Source organism: Dysidea avara, chromosome 1 (genome assembly GCF_963678975.1).
Source record: "Dysidea avara chromosome 1, odDysAvar1.4, whole genome shotgun sequence".
Taxonomy (NCBI): Eukaryota; Metazoa; Porifera; class Demospongiae; order Dictyoceratida; family Dysideidae; genus Dysidea; species Dysidea avara.
The window spans coordinates 7574872-7593721 of NC_089272.1; the positions used below are offsets into that span (position 1 = coordinate 7574872).

General features: G+C 37.4%; 1 protein-coding gene and 1 long non-coding RNA gene across 2 annotated transcripts in view; both read right to left on the minus strand.

The window, feature by feature from the left end:
- Nucleotides 1-18850, minus strand: part of LOC136254307 (glucose-6-phosphate exchanger SLC37A2-like) — a gene marked incomplete in the record, with an annotated part of 323373 nt that overhangs the window by 238623 nt on the left and 65900 nt on the right.
- On the minus strand, nucleotides 479-10376 carry LOC136254289 (uncharacterized). Its single transcript, XR_010700421.1, has 2 exons — nucleotides 10247-10376; nucleotides 479-857 (listed from the first exon to the last, which is right to left on the minus strand). It is a non-coding gene; the product is annotated as an uncharacterized lncRNA (long non-coding RNA).

Consider the following 18850-nt stretch of genomic DNA (forward strand, 5'->3'; position numbering starts at 1 on the left):
TTTTGTACATGATAAATAAATATAACATGAAAGGAACACTGCAGTACTTGATAATACTGTAATACTCTTCTTCCCTATGTTGTGCAAGTAATTCTGGACAAATAGTAGACTAAGTGGCATATCTACTGTAGCTCTAGCCGTTACTTTGGATACCGGTTGATAATTATTTTTTGTGGGTGCAGTAAGGACTTCAGGAAGAAACTGTTCCGCTGTTCTGCATTTTTTTGTTGTTCTGCATTGCTATTTCACCCCACACTCATGCTCTGGCTAAAAAGGTACATACTTTAAACCATAACTTAGACACTGCGACCAATGGTAACTAAGCGATTTACATAGTAACCCTTCAGGCCCTTATTAGTGTCCTCGCTGCACTCGGGATGCTACAGCCTCAGACCATCGGGGTTACTAAATCACTTAGCTCCCTTGATCTTGGTGTCTAACTATTATTTACAATTCATTTAACTACGCAATGCAGTAATAAACTTTCAGTAGCTAGTTAGCTACATGTCATTCGCACTATTATAATAATTACAACTATAAAATTTTATTAAAGTTAGTCGCACAGAGAAACTTTTATGTTATGGCTGCACACGCATAGTCATAATCATAATCAGTACATCACTAGCTACCACATGATCCTCCACCAACAGATCCACATGATCCACCTCCTAGTGATCCACCTCCTAGTGATCCAACTGATCCACCGAAACTGCCACTAGTAGATCCTCCACCACCTACACAGCAACCACAACAATCATCTTCGGCCTGTTTAGCTTGAGAATTTTTCTCGTCTGTTGTCTGTGGTTGTGTCACTACTACATTTTCCTGTCTTGATTGAGACATTTCTACTAACTGATCTGTGTTAAGATAATAATAGTATATTAATACAATAGAATGGTGACAGGGTATCAGAATCAATAAGAAGGTTCAGCCAATTATGACAATTAAAGTAATGCCTAAATATCAAAAACCTACTATGATCACAATTGTGCTTTCAGAATGAACAAGAACTGATTAAAGTATATCAGTATATCCACAACAAATGACTACTCAGTTATAGTGTTGCACTGATAATTGGTTGAATAATTGGTAACAGCCGATGTTTGCTAATTTTGTAAATATCGGTATACATCAAACCGACAATAATTACCCATCAACTAAAACTCACAGTCCATCAGTAAAGATGGTAATATACATGTGACAGTAACATTCAGTGGTCAGTGGTAAAACATAAATTGTTGCAACCAGACCAGAGATCGAATTGAGGGTATATAAATAAATTATACCTTAATTGTTAAATTTTATTCAGAAATAGTACACCTTGTTGCAAGTTGCAGCAGTTTAAACATATATAATGCAAAAACTCTTGAAACAGATTTTTCTGCAGCTATAATGTTACAGGTGAAAAATAGAAGCTATCTCAAACTATCCCCCAACAGTGAGAATACAGGACTTGGTCCCAAGATCAATTTACTCTAATAGAACAGTCATACGTACATACATTCTAACAGAACTGTCAAGTATAGTGCATGTGTACTCCACTGTTATAGAACAGTAATAATTATCATGATAGTCTGTTGTCATACTAACCTCCAGCATCCAAGGGCTAGATGTGAAACTGTTAGTTGTAGCCAAAATACTGACTTTGGGCATAACGTGGGCTAGGGAATCAAAATCTTTGCTTTGGGCTTTAGTAAACACCATACATACATACATAAATACTTAATATCACAAACAGATGACATAAAAAGCTCTCAGATGGTTGTTGAAGAACATCAGTTATGATATTTATTATATTAAAGTCTAAATACGAAACACTCAAATTACTAGTGTCACATATTTGTATTTGATATAATACAAAAGAAAAAATGAATTGTTAACTGGCAAGCGCACGTTCACTTTGTAGTTATGCTTGATGCTTTTACTTCATAGTCTGGTTGTTAGGCGCATATGCTTAGTAAAATTTTCCATTTTTTATTATTATCGTGTATTTGTTAAGCGCATGCACCTAATAAGAAAAATCATTGTGAGTGCAATGGATTAGCTCTCTTGGAGTGGTGATTCACAGTGACCATGTGTAGCAATATTTGGAGTTCAGTTACTGTGCAAATCCTTCTGATTTCCATGCTGCAGAAGACAATTTTACCTGGAAAGCATAGTGAAATCCACATAGTAAATTTAAAATCCACTGGCCACATACCACGTGAAATTTCAAACCTCTAGCATTTCGTCTCTTGCATGGCTACTCCTTGTGTTGGAGCTTCGTGTTTATTCACATGTGCTTATCAACCATGATTAAATATGAGAAATGAGTATGCAATAATACATGCTTAATATTTGCACTTAATGACCAGACTCTACGGTACTATGTTTGAAATCATGCTGGCATAAATAATTAGGACGGAGTCAAATATGCTCAAAAATCTGCCCAAAATGCATTCAGGAATTTCCACAAAAAAACTATGCTCTTCAGTGTTCCATTATGCTTGCATTATGTTCTCTGGTTAACAAAATTTCTTACAATTATCTTGGAACATTTTAATCAGTGAATGTTCTATTAGAGTATTTCACTACAAGTGACTGTTCTATTAGAGAGTATCGATCTAAGGAGCTATGTACAATGCATCTGAGTGCTCTATTGCAGTTTGCAATTTCTACTGACTGCTCTTTTAGGGAGCATCAATCTATTTTCATGGAATTAAGCTCCATAGTTTGAAATATCTACCCAGTAATGCTAGTATTATGCTGGCATAACTATTAGGCTTTTTATTATGCTGGCATAGACAGCGGGCCTATAAATGATACACAATACACACACAAATGCCTTGAGAGTATTGGTTAAGTACAAACCCAAATGTGCCTTAAGTGTGACTCGGATCTGAAATAGCTCTACAAAATTTAAAATTTATTTTAGTGAGCAAACTCAATAATTATATTCTTGGACTGGAATGTAAAATTTCATCATATACAGTACATATAGCACTATGTGTTCCATGGATTCAGAGTATGGAGATTGTACTATGTAGTTAGGTCAGAATAGATTATAACGGTCGGCCATCGGACATTTACCAACCAATTAACTTGAAGACTGCTCAATTACCAATTACCTACTGAACCAGTCAAGGATGGCTGACCACTTTCCACTAAAAAATTGATGTACTCTAGTAGAACAGTCAGCTACTCTAATAGAGCAGTTGGTGAGCTTCTAAAATAGTGTACTTAAAAGGTCCAAAAAAAAAGGTTTTAACTATAGGAATTGAACTTGCACCTTTCAGTTAAGTGTGATCTACACTGTTCTACCACATGTTCATACACTATTCAGTGGCTTTTAAAATGTTCTACACTATATGATCATAATTGCTATAGATTGTGAACCAAGTATAATATTATGCATGTCACAAAACATCGCACTGTAGCTGGATAATATCAATTATTATAGATTTATTATGTGGCTTAACAATGATACAGTGCATGGTTGCTGAAGGAGTTTTGGGTATGTGCACCTGTCTTCCATAATCATTGTATCTGTAGATAAGAAGAAATTGGGTAACACATACTCTATAAAACTGGCTAAAATTAAGCAATGTACATGCCAACAGCCAAGCTGCAAAAATAGGGTGTCATCTTAAAGTCTGAGAAAAAGCCTGTGAAATCAGAGGCAGCCAAGAAACAGCTGCAGTGATGTTAATAAATTATGATGTTAGTAATATTTAATTTACATCATTGCAGCAAATTTCTGGCCGCCACTTTTAATTTCACATTCCCCCCAGGTTAATACTCTTTTTAAAAGCTTGGCTGTTTGTATGGATAAAATTTAGAGTCAGATTTGAATACCGTCAGGAGGACAAGTACACTGTATAAGTTTAAAGTTGTTAGGGATTAAAAAATTCTTTAGGTTGCCATATACCCGACCTTATTCATTCAACACACAAAAAGAAAAAATGTTTATTACTATGTTGTACGTTTAGTACATAAAGTACTTCTTTCTGTGACAAAATAATTCAAAATCTCTTCTGAGCCTTGAAGTATTTTAAGCACCACTAAACATAATCGTTATTTTAGTTTTATGACTTCTGCAACTGCTCAATAAAGTATAAACCCTTTTTGTATAAATGCCTGAAATGGTACATCAACTGCGCATGCAAAATCAGGTGATTTTAATTCTATGCAGTTAGCTGCAATTTACAATGCCTCAAAATGAACCCTGCCCCTGATAGGAAAAGTGACCCTCAAAGTAACCTTAGAGTTGGAAACCAGTCAGTACAACTGCCCCAATACTCCATGTATTTCTTAATACGCTTAGCCACACTGCAGCATAGTAAAGTACTTTTAGATAGGGGCGTTCCTTTTAGGTGGTTGTAAAGCAAGGTGAAAGCATACTCAACATGCAAAGCATGATGTCTCTAGGAGGATCTAGGGGCATGCCCCCCCACAGAAAAAAATTAAAAATTTTAGCCCCTGTGCTCAATTCTGAGGGCAATTTTAAAACAACTGAGTGGTGCAACCAGAACCAGCAACCAGGAAATTACCTGGGCATCAAACTTCTTTGTCCCACCATTAGCTACCCATAGTAATTAAAGACGTGGGCTATCCACTGATAAAGCTATTAAGCTATAACAGTAGCACAACTTACGCAACACTAACCATATAATCATGTCATTTTTGCCTATACTTTTTCTTTCCAGCTTTTTAATGGACAAAGATGGGTTATACAAGGGATTTTCCCTACGAATAACTTGAGTATATACAAATAATAGGAGGCAATATACTGTAGAAGATCAAAAAAACAAACAAACCACGCAGCGTTTCATAAGAAGGAGTGAGAAGGACAAAGGACTAGTATCTTTCAGTAGCACTCATACTTGGATTAAGTTATGTAGCTATCACTGTGATGAAAACTATAGGATCAGACAATAGAGGTGAGGCAGCCTATAAGTATTTGAAAAATTAGCACCTGTATAGTTGCGTGGATACTGCTTAGCGATAGTTCAAATGGTATGGAGTAATTGTTTGCAGCAGTTTTCTTTTTGCTTGTTTTTAGGCTAACAACTATAATGGCAGGACATGCCAAGTAATCATGTGATAGAACACTAAATGCACCCTACTATAGGCTCTTTATGCCACTTTTACTCCATACCATACACACACACACACACACACACACACACACACACACACACACACACACACACACACACACACACACACACACACACACACACACACACACACACACACACACACACACACACACCTGCTTGTGTGCATGGTATGGAGTAAGAGCAGCGTAAAGAGCCAATAGTTGGCATTCCAACCCAATTTTTAAAATTTGGAAATATGGACTTTTTATATGCTAGAGTATAGATTGTCGATCTCAGAAATATATAGTTTGTTGATTTTGAATTAGCTACTTTGGCATGCACAGTGCTTTAAAGGTACAATTTTTTCTCCAAGGCTCCCCCCATACATTTTGTAAATGGCACAACTGAATTAGGAAGCCATCTAGCAACCTGGACTGTCTTGAAATTGCATATTTTTCTGATTGAAGTTGTCACATACGGGTCTATCTCCTACCCAGGAATGAGTAACACCGAGGTGTTGCAAAAATTAGAAAACGGTTATCGTATGGCAACACCGTCCGGTATACCTGATAGACTGTACCAAATAATGTTAGACAACTGTCACAACTTACCAAATGGTAACAAGTTAGCAAGTACTAAGTAGTTTGCTTTGTTATGAAATGCTAACTTGTTGTGTTCCCTATTCATTGGTAGGGACTGAAACTCTGTTATCGCAATTAAGAAAAAGATTATTTATAAGTTTACAACTTATAAAGGTAAACAACTACAGTGAAGGTGTCACAATGATGGTTTCAATTATGGCATTGTTATGCTGACTTTGAAGTGGTTCATACTATTGAGTTGCTGACATAACCATCAGAAAATATGCTGTGGAGCTGACAAAACGAATTAACTATGCACTTCAAAGTAAGCACCTTCATCTGACAAACACGTTATCATACATGTAAGTAGGGGTTGGTAAGAAATCATATGATTTCGTGGATTTTCGCACCTTAAAAAATAGCCTTGCAATAAGTTTTACTTGAAAAAAACACCTGAAATGCATTAGTACTATAATGATGCTGTACCTTGTGGTAAACGAAGCAAAAAGTTGAATGTTTCCATGTACAGTGAGTTTAAAAAACTTCGAAATTCACTTGGATTTCATCTGCCTGCCTGCCTGCCTGCCTGCCTGCCTGCCTGCCTGCCTGCCTGCCTGCCTGCCTGCCTGCCTGCCTGCCTGCCTGCCTGCCTGCCTGCCTGCCTGCCTGCCTGCCTGCCTGCCTGCCTGCCTGCCTGCCTGCCTGCCTGCCTGCCTGCCTGCCTGCCTGCCTGCCTGCCTGCCTGCCTGCCTGCCTGCCTGCCTGCCTGCCTGCCTGCCTGCCTGCCTGCCTGCCTGCCTGCCTGCCTGCCTGCCTGCCTGCTGTAAGACCCGGTAGCGCTAGGTGCATGGCTCCAGAAATTTCAGACAGCCAAGGTAATGATGGCGGATTCTGTTGTTCCGATTACGTTCTGTCCACTGCACCATGCTGTTTACTTTCACCATTCATTCGTTTCTTTGGTCTTCTCAAAGGATAATCAATAGTTGTGGCACTTAATAACCCAAAGACGTGATTTTAACGAAGTGTGAATACGTGTGCGTAAGATGATGGTGAACGGGTGTAGTACCCAAGGAGTTGTCTCTAGCATTTTTTAACGCTGGGTAGTTGTTTTATATAGTCTTACTTACAAGTTTAGCTTTTTTGTGAGGTAGCTAGCTAGATCCACCTTGAGATCCAGACTTCTAAAAGTGAGGGTTCTGCTCTTATAATGGTGGACTCTCCAGCGATGTTTTACTGTAAAATCATCAACATTTAGGCATTAGAAATGCACCTGAAGCCTTAAACAGTTGCTGTAATAGTTTTAAAAGACAAAACAATAATTATGTTTAGGGGCACTTATTGCGTACGAAGGTAAAAGAGCTGCTTCAAGTGATATTTATACTATGTGGAAAACAAAAAGAGTATAATATAATATAGCTAGCTAGCTAGACAAAAAAAGTTAACAAACTAGCTATTTAAAAAATTAAAAATTTAAAAAGGAAGTAGGGATTGGTATAATATACAGTGAATATACACACTACAAAAAGTAAGGAAACAAGTTTAAAAATGTTACAGCTGAAATGAGAAATGATCCAGCAGTAAAAGTAAGGAAACAAGATTAGATGACTACTTGCTAAAATGAGACACGCTTTAACCCTACTTTTGGCTAATTTGATGGTCTTATTTCAAGATGCTAGCCGATTACGATAATGTAATGAGTATGATATAACCAAGATATTCAGCATGTGGAGCGACTCATTGGAGCTCGGATAATGAAGCAATCCAATGGTAATGTGTGTTGCTACTTTGTGCCAGGGGAATATAGGGAGAATTTGTTACTAAAAAACCTTGGCCTACCAATGCTTTAGCTATCTAATATTATTTGTGTTGACTAATAGTATGCTATCATATACTGTACAGTAGTACTGTATATTAGGGATCATGGAGATTCGGGTCTTCTTATCTTAAAACTTCACCCAAAACCAGCTTCACAACTCCATCCTGGCACCTTGGCAGCATTGGTTAGGTATAACCAAGCCCAAAAGTGCCTTCGGTATGGTCCTAAAGGCTTCCAATAAATTGTTACGAAATTCAAAAAAAATTTATTCAATGGAATTTTCTACTGACTAATTGCCTGATTCCTTCAGGCAAGCGTAACTTGATAACAGCTAAGGTTATGGGCTTGATTTTTTCACTGTTCGACATCGCTTCGTCCTGAGATGTGCCTTTTGGCATAACGCAGTATGTACAATGCACGCATCATGGACTTATCTTTGTCCTCCTTTGTGTTCCATTTCTTTTTGGTGACAACCCAAGGTGTCAATTCGCAGTAGTGTGATGCATGGCTCCCCAGTACGTTTGTAAACATGAATCGCCCATATTTTCCATGGTAACTGAACTCATTGCATAGATGATTCTAACACTGTTCTTCATTTGTGATGCTGTGTAACAGGCTGAAAATAGCTGAAAGCGAAGTGTAATGGCCACTGCACTTTCGAGGCAGTAATTGATAGTTGGGGATGCGAGAATTGTTGTATTTTCGTGGTGACTGGATTGCTGCAGAGGTGCTTCTTCTACTGTTTTTCGTTTGTAGCACTGTGTAACGGGCTGAACATAGCTGAAAGTGAAATGTAATGGCCACTGCACTTTCGAAACAGTTTTTGATAGCTGGGGCACGCGTTCAGACAAAAACATTAATTGTGGCGCCATCCTTTCTTCTGATATACATGGGTTCGCCAGTCATAATAATGTTACAAAAAAGTAAACAAACAACTGTAAAGGAAAAATTAGAAATTTTAAGTTCGATTAGGGATCATAGAAAAAAAATATAGGGAAACAAGGAGGTCGCCTACACCTGCAAATATACTAGTGAACATTTAATCCCTAATTCAGTCTTGGTCTTGGGTATAGACTGGATTAGGGATTAAATGTTCACTAGTATATCTGCAGGTGTAGGCAACCTCCTTGTTTCCCTACCTTTTTTTCTATGATCCCTAATCATTGACAAACTTAAAATTTCTAATTTTTCCTTAAACTTGTATTTTAAAAAGTCATCTTGCATACGGTAGTATTATACTGTAGGTAAAGTATATACACCATGCATGTAGAAAATGCTATCTATATTGATGTCCAGAGAAAGATGGACATATGTGACCCACTGAGCAAAAACCGGTCGTTTTCACAAAATTCTATTTTGCCATAAAACCGTATTGAAATATACGGGGTGTAAAAATTTATGCATGCTTTAATCGCATTTGTATGCATTGGAATTAAGCTGAAATCAATAAAACCTATACACCAATGGATTTGCCTGTTTATGGAGAGTAAGAAAATCGTTGTTTTGTGTTCACACAGCAAATTAAAGGATACGTGAATTATGGGTGCTTATGTACAATGCAGTAAAAACATCATTTACAGTCATCATTTCTTAGTTGGAATGACCTTCTTCTTTGTCAACACGAAAGAGCACAGGGAAAGCACTATACCTTGCTTGATTTGCCAGTTCGTGGTGCACAGATTGAGCCAAGTCCCATCTTTGTAGCTTGTTTCAATTGTAAGTTACGATTGATTATCTAAGTGGCTGTATTTATTTCCCATATTGTGGCTGTAAAAATCAAGATTATCACTGTTCCAACTGCCAAGCACTACAACTCTAAGACCATTCATCACAAAAAGCTGAAACTTAGGCTGTTTACTATTTGTTACTATATATTACAGAGATGGAATTCAAGGAATGTGTGAAAACAGCCGGTTTTTGCTCAGCCTGTCACGTATGTGTTGCATGGTTAATGGCTTGCCTACCCAGTTCCCGGCTGGGCATGGTAAAAAAGTCTGTCAATGCCACTGAGAGTATCTTGATCTTTTTTGTGAACTGAAAACAGAAATCTTGAAGGGAGGATTGGCAGCTTGGGTTGCTACGCCCATGGTTCCTGGTGTTGGGAAGTTCCAATTTATTGTTCATACCCAAAAATTACAGCTATTATAAAAAGCCACATGCAGTTATTAACGATTATATCCCAGCCGGTGCGTGGGGCTAGCTAATCTATCAATTTAGACAGTGCGTGCATGGGTTTTCAATTAGTGCGTGGGGGTAAGCTTTGAAACCAGCCAGTAGGGAGAGGCAGACCGGTGAGATTGATATATTTGCTTAATTAATTTAGAGCGGTCGTGATGTATGTTTGTGCTACTCGACTGAGTCGCTTCGTGACAAATGAATTAATTAGAATACAGGCGCCAAAATCAGCTTAATGATGGCTTTTTCGGCTATAATTCAAGAAATATCTTAGTTATCACCCTCGTCCTCGGCTTCACCTCGGACTAGGGTGATAACCGCTACGATATTGCCCTCGTGCTGGACTGCTGCGATACATCTACTACATAACAACACCCTCTCGCAGAATAGTGACAGTACGCGCGATCAACAAACAACCTTTACTGCGTAATGTTGTAGCCTACTATGCTGCACACCATTAAACTGTTAAACAGTTCGAGTGAGCTGTGACGGCATCATGCAACAGTGCCGGATCGCACTAACGTGATTAGTCTATGCTATATAGTACTATTGCACTATATTCACTAGCTAGCACTAAAACACAGAGAAGGTACCTTAATGACAACAATATCCTCGACAAGACCAAAGGTCTACTGAATGTGAGATCAAACTATCTGATGGGAACTGAACTTGAACATGCATATAACACTGTACTTTGTACTCTAGGTTAGGCCTTAGTATTCTTCCGTTTCTTGTAATTATTTCACGTGTGTACTAGAGTTATTCTGATTGACCTTTTAGCTAGCTGTGACAAAATTAAGAGTGGGCGTTAAAGTCAGAGTGATTGTTTTAATGCAAATACGTAGTTAAATGTTCATTGCTATGTAGTTATGGCTTCAGTAGCGTGAAGGGATTGTCACTAGTTATCGCTCTTGTTATCTCCTTCGATCGAACCTACTATCGTCAGCCCCGCAACACTATCATCTGCTGGATCACTTGACATATTAATCTACTATAAAGTAGCTAATCTCGTTATATCCGGGCCTGTGCATGAGAAGAACAGTGGTCTGCTGAATGCTTGAATTCTGAATGTAGAAAATTGAAATCCTGCCAGAGTGGTGATCCTCAGCCTAACGGTGTGTTAAAGAGACAAAACAACATTTCTCCAATAGTTTAATCAATGGAGGATGATGTACTATCAGCTAGTAATGCCTTGTCAAATTTACACAAATTTGGCTGTAAAGCTATTGTTACACACGATATAATTTTTAAAACTCATGTAGCTATGTGACTTGTGTAAAATTAGGCCACTCCAAGTCATACCTTAGTTTCTGGTCACTCCCAAGCCTACAAATGGATGCGGGCGGGCGGATGATCAGGACTTCAGGACTATAGACTCTACTGTGACAATATACTGTATGGTATTATTATTTGCTCAATTTAGCAAATTCATGTTGATTTTATACTTAACCAACAACATAAGTAGTTGTGCTTCGGCAAAAAATGCACTAGGAAAGTTGTTGATGAATCATGGCTAGCTATACACTGATGTATAGCATTTAAGTATATTTATTTATTTATTTATTTAGAATATACTATAGGAAATGTTTTGCTCATGTAGCTATTTATGCTTTCCAAGTGAAATAAATGTCTCATTAGCTATGTCAGGAAAGTATTACTATGACTTATAGCTAAGTTGTTCAAATGATCATGATACACAATGAAATTTAACTTCTATTTTCACATCAGAAATTCTTCATTCAAATGTAAAGTCTTAGCCCACTAGCTATGTGTTTCCAGCCTTCTATTCAGTAACCTTGAGAAAAGTAACTGTCAAAGTTTTGAGTCATTGAGTGCTCCAGACTACTGTTTTTTAGTGATCATCTGGGAATGTTTAAACTATAAGGGTTTCCACTTGCCAATCTAATTTTAGTTATGGAAAAGTTTAAGTTTAAGCTCACCGAATGTTGCCGGCTTTCCATACCCCTGTAGTGTTCAGTGATAAGGAATTAGACTAATCATTAGAGGACTACATTTGAATTATAAAGTTAAAGCTATGGCCCATCTGCATGGACTAGTAGTTAATGCTACTGAAATTACTTTGGTTACAGAAGCATTAGTAACAGTTATAATCTGAACAGCTATATAATCAAGGACAAAACTAGCTATAGTTAGAAACATTTTATTAGTGTGGCATATATACCTAATATATACCTAATATTAGAGTTAAGAGTAGTGTGACTGCTCTATTGGAATCCCTGAATGCTCTATTAGAGTATATCGATCTTTTGCAGTAAAAAATAAGTGTCTTGCTGGGTCACGTGCACTTAAGCACCTGTAATATTAATAATAGTCCTCATAAACTAGGGTTTCAGGTTTACCATGCGGGCGGGTGACCAGAAACTAAGGTTTGACTTGGTGTGGCCTTATATCATAACAAACTAGTGGGGAACCCCCGCCATCATAGCTAACTATAGAGTGGGTCTTACATAAGTTTGATTGGCATGTATTTTGACATTTTCTTCCTGTGGTGACTATTCTATTAGACAGTATCTCAACCCCACGACGTTACAATTGTTTTTGTTTTGTAACTCTGTAGCTGTTACTCTTTGTTTTTCTTGCCATCATAAGGTACTCTACATATGCAAACCAAATTTCAAGTTATTCTGATTGACCTTTTAGCTAGCTGTGACAAAATTAAGAGTGGGCGTTAAAGTCAGAGTGATTGTTTTAATGCAAATACGTAGTTAAATGTTCATTGCTATGGATTAATATTGCAATCTTAGTAGGGCCAATTACATCCTATACTAGCAAAATGTTCATATGTAGTCACCTTCAGGAGTGCAAATGTAGCTGGTAGCCTGAATCAAGTGAACAAGATATCCGTTTTCTAGGAAATACCACTGAATTTGACAAAAATTGAGATCACACGTTATGGTCTTGTAGCTAAATGTCACCATGATGCTTGCCATGATCATTTTTAATCAACAGGACCTTCCAGGGGTATAGTGCTGATGTACAATTACAAATTTACATAAATTATAATGATTGTTAATTTCCGTTTACATTATCTGAATATCATAAAGTCTATTACGATTGGTACTGTTCTTGGTAGGAAGGAGTACTTATATATGTTGATTCTTGGTTATGTGAATATCGAGTCCTCAACACAGATGGTCTCATGGGAAGATAACATCTGGGTTTAAATAATAACTCATGTAGCACTTGAGTAAGAGTACTAGTTGTCTTGCCCATATGCAATGTTCTTAGCCAATTTAAGGTTTAATGTGATCGTGTTGAGCCCACAGCTATAGTTTTCTAAGCTCTAGTAGCTATCTATGGTATAGTAAAATGAATTTAAACTATCTGTCAATTTTTTCTTTCATCAAAATTTCCTACGGTGTGCAAATCATTATAAACTAGCTCTACCTAGGAATAACCACCAATGGTCCTCACGGATAGTACGTGTACACTGAGCTACCACATTTCCTGAGGACAATAGCAAATCTAGAGGGGGTTTCAGGTTTAGGCAAGATCTAGGATATTCTTACATTGGCATTAGTCACAAGTGTGCAAAGCATGCTCTAACTAGAGGATCTAGGGGCATGCATGCCCTCATCAGAAAATTTTGAAAATTAGCCAGCCTCCTAAGGTTGAATTTAGTAATTACACTTTAGACACTATAATTATGAATTACTCAGGTATGAATTTTATCATTATGAATTTTTTGACATTTTAGCCTACGCAATGTGTGGGGCACAGCATAAAGTTAATGCAGTAGCTAGTATGATTTCATGTGTCCCTTCATACTCCTATAACTTCCCTCCACTCTTGTATGACTGAGTTTATAGGCATAGGTTTTCCTAGGTCTAGTGATAAAAATTTAGATTTTTTCAGAATAGTTAGACCAAACTCTCTGTTTCTGATCCTGGACTCAGGCATATGGTGGTTGGTCTATTTCCATTATTTCATTATAAGATTGGTAGCTTTTCATGCCATTATTTTTCATAAAAAGCTGCATAAAAGCATGTTTCTTCCATTTTCAGAAGCAAAAATAATGCGAACGCAAAATTTATGCTGACTTGGTAGCGCAGTAGCACTGCTGACACGTGAGCTGACACTGTTTCAAGCTTTTACTGAGCTGTCAGTTTGCCTGGAAGAATATGGAATAATGGAATATTTAGAGCTGGTAGTAATCAGATGAGGGTGGTGGACAGGAAACAGAGAATTTATTTTGCAGTGGCCTTACCAGGGACAGATCCAGACAGACTTTTTTTTTTGGGGGGGGGGGGGGGGATAGGGTGGGGAATACACTCTGAAAACATGGTAACTGTCAGTAGTTTCGGTCTATTTCATAACAAATAATCACTTTCCAGTAAATCTGATTATCTGCAAAGTCATGTATTACCAACTATTATGAAGAGTCTAAAGGTCATCACCATTAATTGTTAGTTGGTGGCAAACAAAGTGCCCACTTTTTTAGAAGTAATAAGCACAGTCCTCACTTTATTTTAGGATGTAAATCATGGCTAACAGTGTGTGAATCATGGCTAACAGCCAGCATTGCATCTAGCAAAATATTTCCTATTGAATACAATGTGTTTTAGAAGGACAGGCAAACTAGGACAGATAGAGGTGTGTTTATAGCATGTAGAAACACAATCACTTGTGAAGAGATAGATATTGTGAATAATTGCAAAGTTGTCATTTGCAAGGTTAAAACAACAAACATCTTATAATTTGTTCATTTTATAGACCACCGGACCATGTTTGTTCAATATGTTAGTGGACTATAGCTATGTAATACATTTCAAGAAATGTCTAACACCTACAAAAACTCACTCATAAAACTCACTCATATGGCTTGCTGGGCATCTCATTTTACCTGGTGTTGATTGGAGCTTCCACACAGTAGCATCAAGTAGACTAAGTGCATCTTTGTCTAGTATTTTCTTGGATTTATTACAGAGTTTGGCAAATAGACTTCCCAACTAGAGGACAAAATAATTATACTAGACGTTTTTCTTACAAACTTCCCTTCATATATATGAATACACCTGCCAACCTCTAAACTGGAATTAGTGGCCACGAAATTGTCTTGTTTACTTCTGCAGTGGATGTTGACTATCGTCAAGCCTCTCATAAGAATGTATATACTGTATGTGGCATAAAGCTGATTTTGATAGCATGAGAACTGTAGCGAGCAACCTCTCAGAGGAGTTCTTAGGCAATTATAATACTAATGCGCCTATTGAGATGCTCTGAGCTGGTCAGAGTTTAAGGATATCTGTAGAAAGTGTCTTTCCCAAGTTCCGACTAAAGTATTAGTTATACATCCTCAACAACCTTGGATAAATGCTAAGATTAAACGACTTTCAAATAAAAAACAATGGTTATATAATAAAGCTAGATTGACTGGAGATGCCTTTCAGGTAGCTATACAAAGAGTTTAAGACTGAAGTTTGTGCAAAATAAGTAGAAAAATCCATAGCCACTACTTTGCTGATTCTTTGAATAACTTTGATGGATCAAAGCACTTATGGTTTTATATTAAGAGTAAGAAGAAAGACCAAACTGGGGTTGTATAACAATGATGAAGTATACACTGATGACCAAGACAAAGCGGATATTTAAATCAATATATTCCCCCCATTTTCACTGTTGAAGATACACAACATCCCTAGGATGCAGCCAATCACCATGCACCAATCCTGCTGGTGTTGCCAGTCTTCTCTCAGGTTTCAAACTTTTAACACTACTGGATATCCCTGCATACGTACATACTAAAAGAAACTGCCAATCAAATTGTTCCATCTTTACCTTAAGTTTTCAAAGCCTTACTTTTCCAGTCCAAGTTACCTTCTGACTAAAAAACTACCCACGTTGTTCCTGCACATTAAAAAGGTGATAGATTATATCACCTAATAACTATAAGCCAATATCACTGACTAGTTTATGCTTGAACATATTATAAACATTTACTTGCTTTCATCTAGAGCCAAAATTCTTGTGATGAGCAACATGGTTTCAGAGAAAGTAGAAGCTGTGAAAGACAACTGATTGTTACAATTGATGAGTTAATAAAGATTTAGGGACTAATTCATGAAAATTATAAAAAGGCTTTTGACAAGGTGCCACATGAAAAACTTTTTTATAAACCATTAACATACGGAATCCGTGGATTTCTTACTTTTATCTAATAGAACTCAAAAGGTATTGGTTTGAGATAAAACTAGTCATTCTGTCAATGTTCTATCTGGCGTCCTCAGGGTACCGTCTTAAGACCATTATTGTTCACCTGTTACATCAATGACCTACCCAACAACATTAAAAGTAAAATGTATGCCAATGATACCTTAGTGTATAGTCCTATAAACATGTTAGATGACTGTATTCAGCTCCAGAAGGATTTGTCAGTATTAGAAAAGTATGGCAAATGGAGTTTAATCCCTCAAAATGTGAATTTTTTATAGAAGGTCACCTATCAAGTTTACATACGTACTACATTAACAATGACCCTATAAAAGAAGTAACTTTTGTCAACTATTTAGGAATAGTAATAGGTTCTAAATTAACTTGGAAAGAGCATACCAAACACGTTTTATCTAAAGCTAATGCAGCTCTAGCATTTTAAGATGTTACTTAAGACCATGTTCACGTCGTATCAAAGAACACTGCTATAAGACACCTATAATAGAATATATCTCTATACAATATGGGCTCCCTATATACTAACCAAGACATTCAAAAAATTGAAATGCTTCTTCAGAGAAGAGCTGCTAGGTTTATATTTAACAAGTATCAGAACAACATCACTGTTACTATCTTGCTGAACTCTCTTGGCTGGCTAACCCTTGAAACTAGAAGACCATACTAAAAGTTAACTTACGGAAATTTAAAGAATCTGATTTGTTAGTATTTACCCCCTGATAATTTTACATCTGCTACTTGTAACACACGTGGGCCCCGATACCATTTACAATACCTACATTGTACATGTGATTCTTAATTAATTAATTATTTATTTTTGTCACTGTGCAGGCCTCCCGGGGGAGCAAGTATGCACAAAGTAATTACATTACAAAAATTATGAATTAAGATAATAGTCCTATTTATCTTTGTTTAAAATGATTGAGGTCTGAAACAAGCACAATATCATCTGGTAAAGAGTTCCACAACTTAATACTGCTCGATTCTTGCTGGTAATTGTAAGAATCTCTGAGTGTCCGCGTGTAGAGTGGGTGCAAGGGCGAGTTGGGAGTAAAAAGTCAGCGTTGATGTCTACAATGTGATGAATTATTTTGGCCGAATAACATCATTAATCACATTCATTTTTTCCCCTCAGCAGTTAAGGCCAGGCAAGCCTGATTAATAACTAATTGTTTCAGTTTCATCCCTGCCCGCATCCATCCCTGCCTGCATCCATCCCTGCCCGCATCCCTATTTACCTGTACATGTAGTAGTAGTAAGTAGCTAAAAGCTTTATAGTGCAATGTTAAAAATACATAATGATACAAACAGTAGTTATAGCTGCATGAGCAAGTTGCACTTAAAGGAATCTGGTAACAAGTACCAGACCCTGAAGTTATGTACTTAATTACGTATAATAACTAACTATTTTGTGTATTAAAGTTTGGTGGCTTGGGGTGTTTAGAACAGATGCTGCAGGGACAAGAAAAATGAAGACTGTGTGAGTTGTCAGGATTGAAGTTCTTCATAAAATGCTGCCATAGAATTTGAGCTTTGATGGTAAGAAATGGTTTAGTTAAGTCAATTGTAGGCAGGCTGTTGAAAGTTCTAGGTAGTCTGTTGAAGTAAAAATTTCTTTGTTTGTTAGATGATGTGAAAACATGTTCAAGTTTGTTACAGGAAGAAGACCAGGTAGAATGGTGGCAGAATTTGATGAAAGTTCGGATCATGATGTCAAAATGCTTGGATGGATTTTTCATTGATTTAATATAGAACAGGATGTCACATGTACCCCACCGCCTCTAATTCCATTATTGTGTTATCAATCACGTGCATGCATACGTATTTTGATGCTAAGAAAGCTGGCTATCATTTTACAGCACACTTTCACCTCAGAAACTGTGGTAAAACGTATAGTACAGTGTTTTAAAAGGCTTTAGCTAACTTTTATAGCTTGGTTTGGAATTTTTCTTTAATAATGAATAAACGTGAAAAATGACCTCCCGCCCGCATGGAAACCTGAATTTTTGTGGGTGAGAAACAAGTAATCAAGTTTGCCTGGCTTAACTAGATTGTGGAACCTTCTTCGTACCTTTTAGCTACATGTAGCACAGAAACTGCAAGTATTAATTCATAATCTGTAATTAATATATGCATTATACTTGAAGTTTGCATATTAAAATGCAAGTAAAGCCACTAGTACTACTACCTAACGATAATTAATTTTAAAGGCGCTTATTACGTATGAAGACACCGCCTTTCGTGTTAGAACGGTTCACTAACGAATGGTCGTTAGCTATGCATATAGTGAACGTAATTTACGTTTGCAGCTACAGAGCTTCAGCCGCCTCCGTTCTGCGTGTAAGCTAATTTCGGGTGCGCAGCGCCCTGTTTTTAAGCCGGCCGGTTTCAATGCAACCCCTGTATCTGCCACTACAGGGTGTGGCTGTCTCGACATAAATTAACCAACATGACCAACAGTCGAGTTGTTAGTTTTATGTAGTGCCGAGATGAGGAAGTCTACAAATAAACGCATAGAGAATGAGCGGCTACTCAGCACAGAAGAAGACGATGCTGTCAGGGTACAGTATCACCGTCTGCCCATCGGTGTTTGGTTGGTTGAGCGAATGGGAGTATTGTCTAGACTAGACCCAGTGGTCAAAAAGAAGTGGTAAGTAGCTATTCTCTTTAGACTCCTAACTCCTGTGCAACATCAGCATACAGCCGCTCTCTTTAGCCGCAAGTCAGTGAAGACTGAAATGCATGCAATCTTAGTACATTATTCAAAGATCATTAGGTACTTAGTCATAATGACTCTCCGCGTGTAGTCTACAGACTTAGCGGCTAGCTGCTAGCTTCATGTGCAGGTACCTACTAGCTATACTGAGCTACAGTCCGATGGTGTATATATACATTGTTATATCCGCAATTCCGCATTGTTAAAATAACTGCATGAACAAAAATAAAGTTTAGAAATTTGATGGCCTTAACCATGAATGAGCCGTTGTTACAAGTAGATTTGCTCACTT